The sequence below is a fragment of the Mesoplodon bidens genome (genome assembly GCF_964165515.1).
Source record: "Mesoplodon bidens genome assembly, chromosome: 8".
Lineage (NCBI taxonomy): Eukaryota > Metazoa > Chordata > Mammalia > Artiodactyla > Ziphiidae > Mesoplodon > Mesoplodon bidens.
This window is the reverse complement of record NC_138165.1, coordinates 14,749,456-14,764,194: the sequence shown is the minus strand read 5'-3', so window position 1 is coordinate 14,764,194 and position 14,739 is coordinate 14,749,456. Positions and strand designations below refer to the sequence as shown.

At 47.8% G+C, this 14,739-nt stretch overlaps 1 protein-coding gene across 3 annotated transcripts in view; it reads left to right on the top strand.

Moving 5' to 3' along the window:
• Nucleotides 1-2,038: 2,038 nt before the first annotated feature.
• The window catches only part of CYFIP1 (cytoplasmic FMR1 interacting protein 1), a 92,295-nt gene continuing 79,594 nt past the window's right edge, over nucleotides 2,039-14,739 (top strand). For 2 of the 3 annotated variants that reach the window (XM_081243214.1, XM_081243212.1), the window contains exon 1: nucleotides 2,039-2,123. The gene's annotated coding sequence lies outside the window, so the exon portion shown is untranslated. The remainder of the gene's footprint in view (nucleotides 2,124-14,739) is intronic. The other variant, XM_081243213.1, reaches the window with a different exon arrangement.

Here is a 14,739-nt window from a genome sequence, read left to right as displayed (position 1 = left end):
GTGGGATTTTCCTTGCGGCATGCGGGATCGTTAGTTGTGGCATGCGAACTCTTAGTTGTGGCATGTGGGATCTAGTTCCCTGACCAGGGATCAAACCTGCCCCCCTGCACTGGGAGTGCAGAGTCTTAGCCGCTGGACCACCAGGGAAGTCCCTTAAGATCTACTTTGATATTAATACAGTCACCCCAACTTTCTCGGGATTGGCATAGGCATGGTAGATGGTTTTTCATCTTTTAAAATTTCAACCACTTTGTGTCCTTATATTTAAAGTATGTCTCTTTTAAACAGCCCTATATTTAGGTTTTGTTTTTATCCAACGTGACAATTTCTTTGGAGTGTTTAGTTAATTTACATTTAATGTAATTACTAATATGGTTGGATTTAAGCCTAACAGCTTGCTTTTCATTACTGTTTGTCCCATGTGCTTTTTGCTCCTCCTTTGCTGCTTTCTTCAGATTTATATCTTAGCATTCCATTTTATTTCTGGAATTTTTTTTTTTTTTTTGGTTGTGTTGGGTCTTGCTTGCTGCCCATGGGCTTTCTCTAGTTGCCCCGAGTGGGGGCTACTCTTCGTTGCAGTGTGCAAGCTTTTCACTGCGGTGGCTTCTCTTGTTCTCTTGCGGTGGGCTCTAGGCGCTTGGGCTTCAGTAGCTGTGGTTCGAGGGCTCTAGAGCGCAGGCTGAGTAGTTGTGGCGCATGGGCTTAGTTGCTCCACAGCATGTGGGATCTTCCCGACCCAGGGCTCGAACCTGTGTCCCCTTCATTGGCAGGCAGATTCTTAACCACTGTGCCACCAGGGAAGCCCGGATTTTTTTTAATTGCTTATTTTTTATTAATTGCTCTGGGGATTATGATATTTAAAAATTATCACAATATACCTTGAATTTGTATTTCAGCACTTCACCTACAGTATAAAAAAACAGGAAAACAAACAAACAAAAACAAACAAAAAAACCCAATCCTTTGGAATCTAACTTTGAGACTCAGCCCTGGGCAGAGAGATGCAGTATTTCTGCTGATTGAAAATGTGTGGGCTGGCTGGGAACCAGAAAGCCACTCAAAACCCATGTTTTGCAGGAGTGTGAGGGACCTCCAGGAGCTTCTAGAAAAAGTGGTCTCTGAATATTTAGACAGCTGACAGATTCTGGTTTAGTCAGGATCCATTTGCTGCAACTTTTTGCATCATCTGGGGGACAGCCAGGAGGTAATCAAACTTCTTGTGGTTTTCAGTACCCGCTGCCCATCTTTATTGCTCTCCCTTACAACTCGGCGGGGGTGGGGGTGTGGGGAGAGTGTAGTTTAGGGAAATTTTTCTCCTAAGCATGTTTGTGACAAGCTCACTCCACTCAGCGATTCCATAAGACGTGTTGTTGATTTGGCCTCTCAAGAGTGTGTTTTGGGCTAGTTCGTCAGGACTTCTTGTCAGCCATTCCCACAAGCCTGCGCACGCCTTTGCCCCCGGCTCAGAGGGGAGATGCGATCACTGCAGGGTCCATAACGGGTCATTTTCTCCCAGCTGGCTCGGTTCCGGTGGCGTGTCCCAGTCGCACCCGGCTGCAGCCCGCGGAGCGCAGGTGTGCGCACCTCCTCCCTGGCTGTGGGGCGCCAGGCCAGCCCGCCTGGGTGTCCCCCCAAGTCCCTTCTGCAGCTCATCTCACCCGCCACCCTGACCCTGTGGAGCCCCGGGACAGGGTGCTCACCCCCCGCTCTTTTTACGGCCCAAACCGGGCAGCTTCCACGGGGAAGAGCCGCCCCCCCCCCCCCCCCCCCCGCCGCGGTCCCAGGCAGAGCTCAGATCGCCGAAGCCGGCAGGTGGCCCTGGAGGCTCTCTTCTCTGGGGAGCATTTTCTGCGGCCGGAGGGGAGCGCGGCCCGGCACACTGCCCGACTGCGGGGTCGGGGGAGGGAAGCTAGGCGTGGAGGAGCGGAGGGACTGGGCTGGGGAAGGAGCGCGGAGGGAGGAGCGCCGGGAGGAAGGGGCCGAGCCGGGAGAGCCCCCGCCCCGGGAGGAAGGGGAGGAGGCCGGGTGTTTCCTGGAGCATTCCCGACCCGCCTCGGTGACTCATTCGGCCGGGAAACTCCCAGGGCCCGCCCGGGACCCCAGAGCCGCCGCCGGGGACCAAGGTGAGGAACGCTGCCGCCTCCGCCCCACCCCGCCGCCCAGGTGGGATCCGGACCTCGCTCGAAACCCGGCCGGGAGGGAGCTGGAAGGCGGCGATGCCGGGCCGGGGCCCCGCGAGCGGCCGGGACTTGGACCTCGGCCGCGCGGCCTCCCCGGCTGCGCCGCCTCCCAGGATGGCCCTGGCCACCGCGCTCCGGCCCGGGAGGCGCGGACCCCTGCCCCAGCGCCCCCGGCACGTGGCGAAACTCCAGTGGGGACGGGGTGCACTGGGGTTTTGCAGTTATTGTTGGAAAGCAAGGAGCAGGCGGTTTGCGCTGAGGTTGTGTGCTTTGTGTCCCGCTCTGAGGGAAGGAGGGAGACTATGGCCGAGCGAGACCATTTTGCAGATTCTTGGAGAGAGGAGTTTGGGGCTTTGTTAAGGAGCCGGGATTGTTACCTGGGCAGCGCGGTTCAGTACAGCCAGACTCAATTGTGTATTTCAAGCCTGAAATGCGTGCTCCTAATTCGCAGCGCTTGGTGGGCGGGAGAAAAGGGCGGAAGAGTAATTTGGCCATGGGGCTTAAGGAGCGTTTTCTAAGCCGAGAGAGGTGTCCGGACCACGTCCACTCTAGTGTCCGGTCTGAACGGCAGGATAGCGTTGCTTATGAAGCCCAGTGTTGGACGGTCTGCGCTTCTGTGGGAGACCGGGGAGTTTCCCTTTACAGGAGACGAGGGTGCTGTGCGCCTCGCCGCGCCGTGTTTGGCCGAAGCTGGTGAGCCGGGTGGTATTTCTTGGCCGTAATCGACGTGATTCCGTCAATGATCCGTGATTGAATCAGCAGTGATTCCCCTTGCCTAGCTCAGGTTGCTGTTCTTGACAGCTCACCAGCGGCTCCAGCGGCTGCAGCGGCTCCGGGCTCGTGCTGGAAGGTCCTGCCCGGGCCGCTCGGCTGGGGCGCCGGCCTGTGACGGTGCGCGCCGGTGCCTGCCGTCCCTTCTCCCTGGAGGCCCTTCGAGGTTTTCCGAGTAAAGCGCACGGAGCCCGAAGAAAACAATCAGGGCCACGGCAGGTTTGCGTTTGTGGGAATTCAGTTAGGAAGGTGGTGCCAACGCTGCCTTCGCGCAGCGGCATCATCTCTGTGCCAGAGGCGAACCAGGGGAACGTGGTGGCAGACATTTCCTGTATTAATACATACATTTGTGTGCTCATAGGTCGCCCAAAGAAGAGTTACTCCCCAAGTGTTTTTGTTTTGTATGTGTGTTTACTTAAATTTTTTTTTTTTTTTTTTTTTTTTTTTTTTTGCGGTACGCGGGCCTCTCACTGTTGTGGCCTCTCCCGTTGCGGAGCACAAGCTCCGGATGCACAGGCTCAGCGGCCATGGCTCACGGGCCCAGCCACTCCGCGGCATGTGGGATCTTCCCAGACTGGGGCACGAACCCGTGTCCCCTGCATCGGCAGGCGGACTCTCAACCACTGCACCACCAGGGAAGCCCCGTGTTTACTTAAATTTATTTTTAAGTTGACACATAGTAAGATTCACTTTGTGGGGTACAGTTCAGTTCAGTGAGTTTTAACAAATGCTTAGTGTAGTGTAGTGTGATTCCCACCACAGTCAAGATACAGAACAGCTTTATCACCCCCCTGAACTCCTTCTTCCTGTCCCTTTATAGGCAACCCCATTCCCAACTCCTGACCCCTGATCTGTTCTCCATTCCTACAGTTTTGCTTTTTCCAGAATGTCAAATGTGGTTTTTGAGTCTGGTTAGTTCACTTAGCGTAATGCGTTTGCGATTCATCCATACTCTAGTTTGTCCCTGGGGTAAAGACATTAAAGTTTAAAACTTGTACCACTAGGGTACAACCTGAGCCATTCAAATAACTTTTGAGTCATGAGAAAAATTACAGAGCTTCAGCTTATTAAAATATTCAAACAGTACTTAACTACATACACTAAAAGTGAAATTCCCTCAGTACATCTATCTTGGTATGTAGCCTTTTCTGTGCATACACATAGGTTTTGTTTGTGTGTGTTCCTTTTGTAACATAATGAGATTATACTGCATGTAGCATCATACCTTTTCACTTAATGATCTCGGATTATTTAAAGATGTCGGAAATCTTAACATGTTGGCACATGCAGTATATATACACATGGATAGCCTTCATTCCTTTTAATGGCTGTATATAGTGTAGCTGCATCACAATTTATTTAATTAACCACCTGTCAATTGACATTGTTATTTTATGTTTGTCACCCCCATAGTCAATGCTTGTGTGTATATCTTTATGTATATACTCAAGTTTATCGTTCTGGAAGTAAATTAGGGTCTAAATAATAGCTAACATTCCTTGAGTACTTACTTTGCTCCAGCATCGTTCTAAGCCAGGGCTACTTTTCCTGTAAAGGTCCAGATAGTGACTACTTACGGCTTTGCAGGCCGTATGGTCTCTGTCACAGCCTCCCCAGTTGCACTGTTGCAGCAGAAGTCGGCACAGACAGTCTGTAATGAATGAGTATGGCTGTGCCCCAGTAGGACTTTGCTTGTAGAAGCAGACCATGGGCTGTAGTTCGCTAACTCCTGAGTGTTCTATATACCAGTTATTCTCACGACCCTCAGAGGTGGGTGCAATTATTACTCCCACTTTATGGATGAGGAAACTGACCAAGAGGTGAAGTATGTGTCTAAAGTTACATGCCTGGTAAGTGGCAGAGCCCGACTTTGAATCCAGCCATCCGACTGCACACTTGTAAGTTAAAACTTAGAAAGAAGCACGGGCTTCCCTGGTGGCGCAGTGGTTGAGAGTCCGCCTGCCGATGCAGGGGACACGGGTTCATGCCCCGGTCCGGGAAGATCCCACATGCCACGGAGCGGCTGGGCCTGTGAGCCATGGCTGCTGAGCCTGCGCGTCCGGAGCCTGTGCTCTGCAGCGGGAGAGGCCACAACAGTGAGAGGCCCGCGTACCGCAAAAAAAAAAAAAAAAAAAAAAAAAAAAAAGAAATTGCCAAATCCAGTGTCATGAAGATTTTCTCATATATTTTCTTCTAAGAGTTTTATAATTTTAGCTCTTCTGTTTAGGTTTTTTGTTCATTTGAGTTAATTTGCATATACAGTGTAAGGTGATGATCCAATTAATTCTTTTGCATGTGGATGTCCAGTTTTCCCAGCACTATTTGTTAAAAAGACTGTCCTTTCTTCAGTGAATGGTCTTGACACCCTTGTTGAAAATCATTTGACCACATACACAAGGGTTTATTTCTGGGCTCTTTATTGTTTCTTTGGTCAATGTGTCAGTCTTTATGCCAGTACCACACTATTTTGATTACTATAGCTTTATAGTAAGTTTTGAAATCAGTAAATGTGAGACCTCCAGCTTTGTTGTTCTTTTTCAAGATTGTTTTTGCTCTTCTGGGTCTTTTGAGATTCCATATTAATCTTAAGGTGGGCTTTTCTATTTTTGCAAAAAATGCTTTTGGAATTTTGAAGGGGGTTACATTGAATCAGTAGATGGCTTTGGATTATGTTGTAAATTTTTTTTTTTTTGCCTGCCCCACGTGGCTTGTGGGATCTTAGTTCCCTGACTAGGGATCAAACCGAGGCCCCTGGCAGTGAGAGTGTGGAGTCCTATCCACTGGACTGCCAGGAAATTCTCTATATTGTCATCTTAATAATATTAAGTCTTCCAGTTCATGAACATGGAATATCTTTCCATTTATTTGTGTCTTTAATTTCTTTCAGCAGTGTTTTGTGATTTTAAAAAATATTTATTTATTTAATTTATTTATTTTGGCTGCGCCAGGTCTTATTTGCAGCATGTAGATCTTCGCTGCGGCATGCATGCAGGACCCAGTTCCCTGACCAGGGATCGAACTCAGGCCCCGTGCGTTGGGAGCGCAGAGTCTTAACCACTGGACCACCAGGGAAGTCTGTGTTTTGTAATTTTTAGTGTATGAATCATTCACCTCCTTGGTTAAATTTATTCTCTTTTTTTTTTTTTTTGGTTGCGTTGGGTCTTCATTGTGGCATGTGGGTTTTCTTTCTCTAGTTGCGGCTCACGGGCTCTGGAGACCCTGGGCTCTGTAGTTTACGGCACATGGGCTCTCTCGTCGAGGCCCACGAGCTCAGTAGTTGTGGCGCCCAGGCTTAGTTGCCCCACGGCATGTGGGATCTTAGTTCCCCGACCAGGGATCGAAACTGTGTCCCCTGCTTTGGAAGGTGGATGGATGCTTTACCACTGGACCACCAGAGAAGCTCCTAAATTTATTCTTAAGTTTTTTTTTTCTTTTTGATGCTATTGTAAATGGAATTGTTTTCTTTTTTCTTTTTTCTTTTTTTTTTGTGGTACGTGGGCCTCTCACTGCTGTGGCCTCTCCCGTTGCGGAGCACAGGCTCCGGACGCGCAGGCTCAGCGGCCATGGCTCACAGGCCCAGCCGCTCTGCGGCATGTGGGATCTTCCCAGACCGGGGCACGAACCCACGTCCCCTGCATCGCCAGGTGGACTCTCAACCACTGAGCCACAAGGGAAGCCCGGAATTGTTTTCTTAATATTCTTTTTGGAATATTCATTGCTAATGTATAGAAATGCAGCTGATTTTTATGTGTTGCTTTTGTATCCTGCAGCTTTGCTTAATTCATTTATTAGCTGTAACAGGTTTTTTTGTGATTTTTGTGGTTTTTTAGGATTTTCTACATATAAGATCATGTTCTCTGTGGTTTCATGTATTCTGAGGTTGTTTCATTAGGTGAATATGTTAATAGTTGTTACATCTCACTGGTGGAGTGACCATTTTGTCATAATGTTTCTAGTAACAATTTTTGTTTTCAAGTCTATTTTGTCTAATATTTATCTAATATTCATATAGCTACTTCTGGCCACCTTTGGTTTCTCTTTGCATGTTATATATTTTCCCATCCTTTTCGTTTCACCCTCCCTGTATCATTGAATTTAAAATTTGTCTCTCACAGCATGTTTCTTTAATCCATTCTATCAATGTCTGCCTTTTGATTGTGTACTCCATTTACACGTAATGCAGATAACTTATATGGTAGGATTTACATTTGCCATTTTGTTATTTGTTCTTTTTATATCTGGAGACCCTTTGGCCATAAGTGAGGGGCTTAGGGACAGAGCTTATGCTCTGTAGGAGCCAGTAGAGAACCTAGCACCATGAGCGGGGCTTAGACATGGCAGCTCGGGCCTGAATTCAGGCTATCTAATAAGATTTCAGAGCACTCCAGGGATAAGACTTGCATTTATATGAACTTTCTGTGTTAAAGGCCTCTCAGAACATGGTTTCAAGAACATAGGGATGTGTTTTTTACCTTTGTGTTGGTTTGAGCCTGGTGTGCCCTTGTGCTGTTCAGCAGAAGCTTGCTGCGCATTCATTTACCTGGCTGTGCCCCCATCCAACTTCATCATGGCTGCCTCACGTCCACACAAGGCTGTGGGGACAGAAATCACAGGCCTTGAACTGTGGCCTTCACATTTTTTAGTTGTGAACAAGACAAATGGACAGTGATAGCTACCGTGACTTTTGAAACAAGCGTATTTGTGATTTGTATTTATATCTCAGGTACTTCACTCGCCAGGGTTGTCAGGTCCTGTTCTTCACTCTCTCTTGGGGGAATTTTGTTCCACAGGAGAGAAAAACCAATGCCTAGAGAGCAGTGAGTTTCATCTTGGAACCTGATTTGACAGCCAAAATTTTATGTTCAGAGCTAGCATGCCCATGCCTTGTGCCTGTGTTGTCCTGGCCAGGACTGGGGTGGCAGGGGGAGGGTGGGCGATGATTCGTCCTTGAAGATACTCACAGAAGAAGGTACACTTTGCTCTAAAGAACCACACCGCCCCAAGTCAGATGTGGTGATGAGGATTTGCATTCTATTTAAATCCCTATCTAAAGCTTGACCTACTCAAGCTGTTCCATTTTAAAGAATTTTCGTCTTTTTCCACAAATCCTGCTTGGAAGGACCAGTCTCCATAAAACCAGTGAGCTTTAAAACCACCTGGACTCTTGACTGATTGGGGTTGTTTGTCTCCAGGGGTCATGGAATAACTAAGTGTGTTAAGTCAAGCAGACCTGTGCATGTGCATGATAATTTCACAGATTCTGGACAGTAAAGTTTTGCTCCTGCCCTGGACACCACACTGATAAGGGTCTTGTACATGCAAGTTGGGTTTCTTCCTTTGCTTTGATTGAGGTGGGGGCGTGTGGATTAGTGAGGATTCTCCAGAGAAACAGAACCAATAGGGTATGTTTATATAGAGAGAGAGATTTATTTTAAGGAATTGGCTCACGTGATTGTGGAGGCTGGCAATTCTGAATTCAGAGTAGGCAGGCTGAGACCCCGGAAGAGTTGATGTTGCAGCTTGAGTCCAAAGGCTCTCTGGGGGCAGAATTCAAATCCAAAGAGGACCTCGGTTTTTTCTCTTAAGGTCTTCAACTGTTTGGACGAGGCCCACCCACACTATGGAGGGTCATCGGCTTTACTCAGAGTGTGCCCATTTAAATGTAAATCACACCTAAGAAATACCTGCACAGCAACATCTAGACTAATGTTTGACCGAAAACTGGATTATACCATAGCATAGTCAAGGTGACACATAGAATTAATCATCATAGAGGGTAGTTTTTCTTTTGTATTTTAATTTGCATTTTAGGTAGTTGCCTCCTCCAACAAAGATTGGCTTCAAGGTAAGCCCCATGCAAAGGGTGGAAAGGGATTTGGGGGGGATCCCTGCCCTCTGGAACTGCCAGCTGAGCCAGGGAAGAATCAACACTGCCTACCCTCCCTCCACCAGGAAGAGGGAACACACCTTTCCACATGTCCCTGCCAGACCTTGCACACAGGCACTGAGAGGCTGTGACCCTCTCAGTGGCCACAGATGGCCCCAGGTACACCAGAGGTGGATAGAACAGAGTTCGTTCGCTCCAGGAAGCCTCTGCCAGGATGGCCGAGGTCTGGGGCAGCTGCCATGGAAGATGTGACTTCCTGCCCTGCACTTCTGGGTGACCCTGAGCCGGGTTCTCTGTGTGTCACCTGGACTCCAGTGGCACATTTTGGGCTTAGCCCACAGGCTGTGTGGAATTGGCTATGACCCTGGAAGGACTCTTGAGAAGCTCCTGGAACTCTCAGGTGTCTTGATTCTGCCTTGAGGTGAAGGCAGGAGGGAAAATGTGCTGTATTATAGGGCCTCTGGGGTGTGACTCAGCCTAGGGGTCCCCCCAGACTGGGGCAGAGGCAGCCCGGGTGCTGCAGCGCTGTGGGCCTCGGCTCGCTGTGCGAAGACACAGCCATGCGTGCCCTTCCTGCGGACTCCGAGCATGAAAGGCTCGAGTTCCCTCCGAGTTCTCCCTTTTCCCGAAGGTCGGGTGCATTTCGGCAGAGTTAGCCCCCGTTGTGTTTTTTTGTTTTTGTTTTTTTTTACATTTTTATTGGAGCATAATTGCTTTACAATGGTGTGTTAGTTTCTGCTTTATAACAAAGTGAATCAGTTATACATATACATATGTTCCCATATCTCTTCCCTCTTGCGTCTCCCTTCCTCCCACCCCTCTAGGTGGTCACAAAGCACCGAGCTGATCTCCCTGTGCTACGCGGCTGCTTCCCACTAGCTATCTACCTTACGTTTGGTAGTGTATATATGTCCATGCCTCTCTCTTGCTTTGTCACAGCTTACCCTTCCCCCTCCCCATATCCCCAAGTCCATTCTCTAGTAGATCTGTGTTTTTATTCCTGTCTTACCCCTAGGTTCTTCATGACATTTTTTTTTCTTAAATTCCATATATATGTGTTAGCATATGGTATTTGTCTTTCTCTTTCTGACTTACTCTGTATGACAGACTCTAGGTCTATCCACCTCATTACAAATAGCTCAATTTCGTTTCTTTTTATGGCTGAGTAATATTCCATTGTATATATGTGCCACATCTTCGTTATCCATTCATCTGTCGATGGACACTTAGGTTTCTTCCATGTCCTGCCCAATGTAAATAGAGCTGTAATGAACATTTTGGTACATGACTCTTTTTGAATTATGGTTTTCTCAGGGTATATGCCCAGTAGGGGTATTGCTGGGTCATAAGGTAGTTCTATTTGTAGTTTTTTAGGGCACCTCCATACTGTTCTCCATAGTGGCTGCACCAATTCATTTCTGCGTTGTGTTTTGCGCGGGCGTGTTTAGGGAACTCTGCGCCTCTGGAGCTTGTGATTGGCTTTACAGCGACTGGGGCACCGTGCAGCCCGCTGGACAGCGCCCCCCACCCCACCCCGCGGCTCTCCCCGAGGGCCCAGCTTCCGCCCGCTGGGGCCACGCGCGTCGCCGTCCGTCGCAGGTCCCCTAGCCGCGGTCGGGCCAGGCCGCCTTCCCGCTCCTGCACGGCTCTCCGGGCCTCACAGCCGACCGGTTCCCTGCCTTTCCCCGGCCGGTTCCCTGCCTTTTCCCGGCTTTCTGTGCCTTCAGCTGGCAGCTCCCAGGAAGGGGTGGGGGAGGGCAGCGCCCACCCGACGCACCAGGGCCCCGGCGGCCCCGGTGGCAGCCCGAGCTGATGCTTCCGAGCGCCTCAGGTTGCTTGAAGAAGTTTAATTATGTACACGTATCAGTATTTCTCCTTTCGTCTTTTATCTGCTTCTTTATTAGCTTCCCCCGCCCCCCACACACAAGGGCAGAGGTGATTTTGGGAATCGCAGCATTTCAGGGCCCAGTTATTGTCGACTGCTCATTCCATCCCTAAAAGGTCTCCGTGCGTGCGCCCCGGTGGGTGTCTCTGTCCACACGCGCTGGATAAGGCGTGAAGTGCGCACAGTCCGTAATAGCTAGAGACCTTGAAAAGACGCGGGAGGCAGCCCTGAATTTGCCGGTTGGTTGTGGCAGCCTTGTGCCAGTGGTAGAACTCCCCATGCCACACGCTTGGGGCCAGGCTGGTGAACTGTAGTGGGCCTGAGCTTGCCTGGGGCCGCAGGTCCTCCTGCCTTTCTGCGTGCCTGGCATCTTTGCAGGAACGAACCCTTTTGAAAGGTTTGTATGTTAGCTAGGGCTCCTGCATCAAGGTACCCCAGACTGAGGGGCTTAAACAACGGATATGTATTTCCTTGCGGTTCTGGAGGCTGGAAGTCCAAGATCAAGGTGTCAGTTAAACTGTTCGTTGTGGGAAATTCCTAAATGTGCAGAGGTACAGAAAATATTGAATAGTATATGAACCCTCAACAGTGGTCTGGGCTCACCTGTAACCAACCCCTGCCCACACTGGGCTGTTGTGAAGCAAGTCCCAGGAGCATTGTCTCATCTGAGTCATAAACACTTCATCTAGTACATGTCTCCAGGAGTTCTACTTAAAAACATAAATGCTCTTGGAGCTTTGCTGCTTTTTTCTGCTCCAGAGGTGGAAATGGTTTTGCATTTTTAAAGACCTCTCGCTATTTTGTATAAGCTGGTTTCTTCGGATCCTAAAAATCTGGGAAGTGTAAAATTATTAAGTAATTGAAGCTAAACATTTGGAGTGTATATATATTTTATTTATTTATTTATTTATTTTTTTAACCAGCATAAGTATTTTACTTGTCTATATGTTCTTCTAGCTTTCTTCTACATTGTTAAAATCATATAAATTTTCCCTTTTGGAGTGTATATATATTTTAAACAAAGCCCACCATTCTGCAGTGGTCTGAAGCATTTGATTATAGAATGAAAATGATCACTGCTGCGGGCTGATTTGCCTGAGGACGTGTGGTCCCTGGCCCAGATCTCCGATAGGTCTGTCAGAAGCTTTCTTTAGGAGTGCAGGACTCTGGGCAGACAACAGGGATTTCCAAGGCAGTTGCTCTGATCGGAAAGATGCGTTTCACTCTGCGGTGGACGCAGGTGTGTCACCTGCTCTGCGTCACAGCAGTGAGGCTCACCGAAACATCTGCAGTCACGGACACATCTGTTTTCAACGTTTTTCATTCCCTTTCCCTTATGTTCACAAAAAGTTTTCAGAGAGATATTCCATTTTTTACTTTTTAAATAATTTCAACCTTACAAAAATGGCAAAAATACAAATAATACAAAGAACACATGACAAAACTCTTACATCAATTTGAGGCCATTCATCCCCCAGTGCCTATGTGTATTTCCTAAGGATAAGGATATTCTCTTACATACCCCCAGAACAATGACCAACTCTGGCCCGTTATAGAAAATGTTTGCTAATCCCTGTCCTAGAGAATCCATTGCACATATTCATGTGCAAGAATTTTCCTCACAGTTTACAATAACAAACACCCTGTTACAGGGAGCTTCAGGAGACCGCACACAGCCTGGTTCATTCGCTCAGTGGAATAGTATACATCTGTCAAAACAGCACTTCAGAGCAGCATGTGACAGTGTGTGGATGCCTCTTAGTAATAGCGGTGAAAAAAGTAAGTCAGGCAATTACGTATATTGATAGCATAATATCCCTTTTACAAAGACTGAATTTTAAAAGTGCCTTTTTGAAAATATGTATAGATGAGGTGCCACTTGTACAAAAGAAGGCAGGGGATTGATGCCCAGGTGGAATTTGCTGTATATCACAGGCAGGACCCTAGCTTTTGTTGTGGATGGTGGTTCACCTGTCTTTATGGCATCATATTACCATAACAAGGTGAGAACGGGCCAGGGTCTAGGAACTGTTATGCATCTGAGGTCCCCCCGAAACTTCCTAACATCCGTCAGTTTCTGACCTTTTTCTGGATCTCAGTATGACTTTTAAGTTAATGCTTTGAGATCACCTGCCGCCTCAGAATTGCTTCTCAGGTGGGCGATCGTTTGACTTCTGACAGAGGGTCGGCAGTTTGCTCAGACGGGGGCTGTGCGTTAGAAACTGCTCCCTTCCCTGGGTGGGGCTGGCACAGTTCTTCCTACTTGGTACATTTATAAGTGAAAGAGGGAGTTCCAAAGGCAGAAGGCTGAACAGTTGATATGGTAAAAATTTTAAACTGAGGTTTCAAAGAAAGAAGTAAGTGACATAAGAAGGCAAGTAGTGTGACCTGGGAAAATTTTTTGTAGCAACTTTCACACAGTTTTTTTTTTTTTTTTTTTTTTTTTTCTTTTTGCGGTATGCGGGCCTCTCACTGTCGTGGCCTCCCCCGTTGCGGAGCACAGGCTCCGGACGCGCAGGCCCAGCGGCCATGGCTCACGGGCCCAGCCGCTCCGCGGCATATGGGATCCTCCCAGACCGGGGCACGAACCCGTATCCCCTGCATCCGCAGGCGGACTCTCAACCACTGCGCCACCAGGGAGGCCCTCACACAGTTTTAATGTCTTTAATAAAGAGGTATAGTTGAGTACTTGACACTGATGAGGAAAATACCGAGATTTCAAAGGACAAAATAACAAGAAAACAAACCAAGCTGGCAAGTCACAAAAGAAAGAAAAAAAAAGGGTTACTGTATAAAAATTTGTTCAACTTTAATAGGAATAAAAGTAATGCAAAGTAAAAGAACATTTAGATGCGGTTCCACTTATTAAATTGTAAAAATGCAAGTGATCCCTGGATGTTGTGATGAGGTGCCATGCTGGTGTCTGTGGGACCCTGTGGGAGGGCACCTCACCTGAATCCACCTGAAACTTCTTAAAAATTGAGAAATAACTGACATACATTATATTAGTTTCAGGTATAATGATTTGATATATGGATATATTGTGAAACGATCACCACAGCATGTCTAGTTAACATCCATCACCTTACATAGTCACAAAAAATTTTTCTCTTGCGATGAGAACTTTTAAGATCTGTTTTCTTAGCGACCTTCAAATATGCAATACAGTGTTATTTACTGTAGTCACCATGCGGTACATTACATCCCCATGACTTATTGATTTTATAACTGGGAGTTTGTACCTTTTGACCACCTTCACCCAGTTCTCTCACTCCCTGCCTCTCACACCACCAAGCTCTTCTCTGTATCTATGAGTTTTGTTTCCTTTCTTCCTGCCTCCCTCCCTCCCTCCCTCCCTGCCTTCCTCCCTTTCTTTTTAAGACTCCACATACAAGTGAGATCATACAGTATTTGTCTTGCTCTGCCTAACTTATTTCACTTGGCATAATACGTCTTGGCTACTGTAAATCATACTACAGTGAATATGGGGTGCAGATATCTTTTTGAATTAGTGATTTTGTTTCCTTTGAATAAATGGCCAGAAGTGGGATTGATGGATCATCTCCTGCAGCTGTGAAGACATTCATGCGACTTAAGAATCCCCTCCTGGGACGCGCTGCCGCGGAAGTCATCTGGAAACACCGTCGTCCCACGCTCGCCGCCGGGGGTGGGTGCCAGGAGCTCCTGTGGATACCCAAATCCACGGATGCTCAAGTCACTTATATAAGATGGAAGTTGTACCATGAATACAGTCAGTCCACCGTATCCCCAGGTTTTGCATCTGTGGATACACAGGACCGATTATACTGGACTTTTCTGCCCAGATATGGTCATCTTAGGCTTTTCTCTAGAAGGTCAAAATTTGTTAAAAGGCTCACACGAAGGGAAGGCTTAGAAGGACTGCTGGGTCGGAGTTCTTGGTGAGCATTTATGAGGCTGTGTAAGCAAGGACGAGGCCACCTTCCAGTATGGAGTGGCGCTGGTGACGGAGCCTGGGCAGGCAGCGTCTAGGTCTG